General features: G+C 31.4%; 1 long non-coding RNA gene across 1 annotated transcript; it reads left to right on the top strand.

Moving 5' to 3' along the window:
* Window positions 1–314: 314 nt before the first annotated feature.
* On the top strand, window positions 315–2,488 carry LOC133806008 (uncharacterized). The gene is made up of 3 exons (XR_009879022.1): window positions 315–1,703; window positions 1,784–1,828; window positions 2,209–2,488. It is a non-coding gene; the product is annotated as an uncharacterized LOC133806008 (long non-coding RNA).
* Window positions 2,489–5,438: the final 2,950 nt, after the last annotated feature.

Genomic DNA, 5,438 nt, shown 5'->3' with positions numbered 1-5,438 from the left:
TGATGCATTCGACTAAGCTTAAATAAGATGATGGGTTGTATATATATTTCTATTGTTAGTTGGCACTACCTTAAGAATTTGCACAAATAACTTTGAATTGTGATTTTCTATTTTGCGTAGACTTTCAAATGTGAATTAGATTTATAAATTTGGATGAGGCTTATTCACAACTCATTGTGTTACTTTAACAACTTTGTCTTTAGATCTTCTAAAACAACTTGTGTTTTTTCTTTGCAGAAAAGTTGTAAATTTAATTGAAAATTTCAGTTTAGGTTTGGTCCTTCTATTTCTCTCACATTCTCAATGCGGTATGTCTAGGGGACCATTTTATTCCTTTTAAATTAACTGTGTGTTTGTTATCCTCATTTTGAATGAAAACTTTCTACTTAAACATTTCTTATTATGAAACTAAGAACTCCTTATTATGTTCTCGGTGCTCTTATTTATAACTATATTGCCTTTTCTTTTCTTGCTAAGTACTATGGACTTAGAATGTGATGCATATTACCTACACATTGCATGTCTTTATATGTGTGTGTATATATGTATATTAATTTCTCGTTGTTTATTGTATATTTGCTAATGTGCTATGAATGATTGGTAATTTGGTTTATTAATGTGTAGAGTCCAAGAACTTTACTTAGCTAGTTAGATAGTAGTAGTAGTAATAGTAATAGTAATAGCTAGTAGTAGTTATAGTATGTTTATTACTGTGGATTTTGATTCAAGCCGGGACTTAGTTGGACACGCGTAGTAACACTTGTAGATTTTATAAGTTTAACCTATAATTTAAGAGTATTAATTATAACCTAAGGTTTGATTAATATGACTGATTATGGAGATGATATTTATCATATTATAAGGTTTATATAGACCCAATAAGATATTAACACTTGTCATGTGTATGATTAATGAGGAATTAAGTATTTTTTAGGAATAAGTTTATTAAGAGTAATATTTGAACATCCTAAGGTCTGCCAGTAGCTTTGAAATCATTAAAGGACTTAGTCAAAGCTGTTTACTCAATTCAAATTAGGCTGAAAAATTGTAATTACGTGTACAATATTTCAGCGTATGCCGATATATCGCAGCTCTAGGGGGCGATATATCGCCATACGAGGAAACGAAAAACAGGTAGCTTCGCACGACCACCTTGACGAGCCTCAGGAGCATCAGTAGAGGCGATATATCGACTGTGGTGAATGGTTTTCAAACGATTTTGAAATGAAGCTCATTTTAATCCTTAACTTCTTGATAAGTCTAAAATCTTTCTAACCGAGTCTTCAGCCTCTGTTGAACAATTATTCAAATGTTTTCAATTAAAAAGCCATTATTTTATTCAAACTAAATAAATATCTTTTCATTCTTGAACTCTATAAATAGGATCTAGTACCCAGCAATTTCTTCATTCATCAAGCTGAGTTCAGAGCTTACAAGCTGCTAGGATTACTTTAGAGTGTTGAACACTTGGGTTGGGGTTATAAGATTAATCATTATAAGCTTAATAAACACTTGGGAAGTAAGGTTTATAGTATATTTCGGTTCGATTTGTAGTTCGGTCATAGAAGCATTCAAGGTATTCCTAATTCTAGTTCATTTCTGTATTGTTTCCTTAAGTTCTTATAGTTTTTCTACTCAAATCCTAACTCGTATTCTCTATTCTTGGTTAGGCATCGAAGATCTTGAACGTAAGATTCTTGTTGGTAAGTATCTTTTCGATGGTGTAGTTCATTATTTTCATCTCTTTTCTTTAGTATACTCACCTCTCTATTTTGGTTTTTAGGAGTGTTCCAAAGTCCCGATCTTGTTCTCACATCTTGGTATTTTGGTAAGGAAAATAGGGCAGATTTGTATGCTTTTATGTTGTTGATATATGTTTATGTTGTAAGTATGATATGTTTTTAGTTGTTGGATTGTTTAGATAACAAGTCCCAATAGTAGATTTCTTGGGCATATGATTGTTTAGATAACAGTCCCATAAATTTATATGACTTGTTTAGATAACTAGCCTCGTAAATTTATGGGCATATGATTGCTTAGTTAGCAAGTCCCAAGAAGTATGATGGCTATTATAATAGATGTTGTATGTATATAGTTATATGATTATAGTTTACAGTTTATAGTTTATGTGTATGTACATGTTTCATGCTCATAGTAGATTTTCATTGCTGGGCATTTGGCTCATTCCTTTATATTTTATATGTGCAGGAAAATAGTTATGACGACGGGAAGGTTCTTGGCAGCTTGGGGATGTGTATTGAGGCAGGATGGAGTCGGTGGATTGCGCGTTCGATTCAAGGATGAAGTTTTTAAGTATTTTAGTTATGATTTCTATGTATTATTTTTTCGCACTTAATTTTTGTAATCAATTTTTTTAAGTTATGTTTTGTTTTATTTTTAAAACAATGGGATCCCATATCCTAAGTGAAATATTTATGTATTTAAACCTTTACTTTACAGTTTTAAATAAAGTTATGGTGTTTTCATATGTACGTTTTCTTAAGATTAGTATAGTAGTTATTAATGGTCCAAGGTTTAGAATAATTGGGTCGTTACATAATGTCTATGTGATTTGATAAACTAACTAGCTAAGACTAATTACTTAAACCATGAGAAAGTGTCGATATTCTTAGCATTAAATTCTTAGAATTTAAGACTCAATTTTGCAACCTCAAGTTCTCTATTTATTTTAGTTTTGGTTTGACTTTAATGATGTTTATTCTGTATCGTAGGCTAAAACTCTACTTGGATATTTAAGAGAACCAAGACAATTATATAAGAGAACCAAGGTAACAAGAAAGTTGTTGGGTATTATTTTCTTTCTTGCTTGTAAGAATTATGTACACTGAGGTTTTTATTTATGTATATAGTTTTGTTGCGTTCTAATATTGTATGTAATAGATAGATTAATTTCAATTGTAAAATTTAGTTTTTTTAAAAAAGAAGATAATTATATTGTTAATATAATTAGCTCCTTGTAAAAAATTTGTTATTATAATCTATAAGTTTTTAGATTTGTATACAAATGTTTTATTTAAATCATAATTTTTAATTTAAAATAAATAGAAATTATTTTTTTTAAAATTAAAAGTATAACTTTTAAGGACATGCATTGTGCGCAATAAAAAAATTCGTCGGCGTTGCCAGCAACGGCGACACCTAATAACTGTCGGCGTAGCCAGCAACGGCGACACCTAATAACTGTCAGTGTAGCTACCCCTACGCCGGCATAGGCAAATACGACAGTTAGTCGACTGTCGTCGTTGCTCAATAACGATAGTTAAAAACTGTTGGGAAATCCTATTTTTGTAGTAGTGATCATTGATTTATACAAAATGATTCGTTGACACTTGATAGGCTTCAAGAGATAATCTCTAATGTATTTGTATATGATTTAATATATCTATATATGTATGATCTTGACTGGTATTAATAAATTTTTTAAACACCCATTCTGCTGCATATCTCTAATTTACACTTTTAATACCAACAACACATTGCTCATTGCAACCTCGTGGTCCTGCAATCGAGAACTGATGTTAAACACCTAGAAACAAAGAGTTCAGTGTTAAAGTACAAAGTTAATCAATTTTTAAGGCAAACTTACTGAAGAGAACAACTCTCCACTCTTGTTAAAAATGGCAGTGGCGTCCTTACAGCCTATTATGAACTTTCACTGTGGAGCTGCTAGGTTGATGTAGCATTGACCAATGTGGCTCAAGGCATCCAAACCTAGTTGAGCTCCTAAAGTGCCGACAGCTATCGTGTGTATTTCGTGGGAACGTTCAGGACCAATATAGCCATGGGCTCTGATACCACCTGTAACGCCCTACTTTCTCATAGATTACCTAGAACACAGGGTTAGGTCATAATCGTAAATATTGCTATTTTATTTAATAAAAACTTAAAAATAAATACATAGATTCATGGTTTTATAAAAATAAAATACTTGTCTTTAACATAAAAATGAGCAACATTTAAATAAAACAAACTTTTAAAAAAAAATAAATAAATAAATTGGCCCACTTGATCTTGCTCGACTATATGGTCCCCAACGAATACATCACGAAGCTCTTAGATCCCATTCACCACCGGCCTTTCTATCCTTAATTTCCTGAAATAACAACATCATAAGGAGTGAGCTTCTAAGCCCAGTAAGGAAAATACAAACAAGGGTTAGTCATATAATCAAACATAACATATATTCACCAAAGTCATACAAACACAACATGTAGATCATATCATATCTTAAGTTATAATTCTAAATCATAATCTAAGCCATAAATCATAAATCATACTCTAAGTCATAAGTCATAGTTCATAAGTCATAGATCATAAATCATAGGTCATAAATCATAACTATAGGTCATATATCATAATCATGACTAAAAATAACAAATAAGATATAATAAAAAGATAAGTGCTTATACAAAGGTGGCAATTAAGCCCCGGACAAAAGTCTGTCATACACCGGACATAGGTTCGTCATAAAGTTTTGGCAACCGAGCCTACCGGACATAGTCCGTCATACATCATTGGACACCTTAGGTCCAGACACACTTACCCCTTTATTGTACCTGAAATGTTAGGTCATACAAACATAAACTATATCATACATTACATAAACTAGATCATAATACTAAACTATCTAATTTTCCTTACCAATACCGGGATAATTGATAACAAATGCGGAACTTGGAACACTCCTAAAACCAACAATAAAAATAGTGAGTATTTCTAAAGGACAGAGATGAAAGGAATAGAACTAAACCACCAAGATGAAACTTACCGAAAAGACACCTTAAGTTCAAAGAACTTAAAATCCTAACCACAAAACCATAACAAAAGTTAGAACCTGAATGAAAACTAAAGAAACTAAGGAATCAAGCAGAATGAAACTTAAGAATAAGGGTACCTCAGTGGACCTTATGGATTAGTCTAACTCCAATACCGAAACACTCTAACCTCATTTCCCAAAGTGTTTTATAAAGCTTAAGAATAGAAAAGCTTTTTCCCAACCCAAGTGTTTATCACTCTTATGGTCTCACTAGCACCTTGGAGTCTTATCACAGTTGAAGAGTAAGTGAAAAGGACTGGGTCCTAAGTCCTATTTATAGAGTTCTAAGAATAAAAATCTTCTTTTTGGCTTGAATAAAAATAATAAATTTTATTGAAGATATTTGAATATTTGTCCATCAGAGGCTGAAGACTCGGTCAAAACTATCAGAGGTTGGTCTAAGGAGTCAAAGTTGGTTTTTAAAAATAAAAAATAAATAAAAAAATAATAGAATCCTAACTTCTAACTTCCTAAATCTCGTAACTTTAAAATCACCTATAGTAAAATTAATATAACTGGATCTGTAGAACTCAAATTTAGACCATCTTTATACCGTTAGAAAGCTAATTCAATTATCTACAACTTTCTAGAAATACTATTT

The sequence above is a fragment of the Humulus lupulus genome, chromosome 1 (genome assembly GCF_963169125.1).
Source record: "Humulus lupulus chromosome 1, drHumLupu1.1, whole genome shotgun sequence".
NCBI classification, from domain to species: Eukaryota; Viridiplantae; Streptophyta; class Magnoliopsida; order Rosales; family Cannabaceae; genus Humulus; species Humulus lupulus.
The sequence above is the reverse complement of the archived record's forward strand: the minus strand, read 5'-3'. Positions and strand labels throughout refer to the sequence as shown.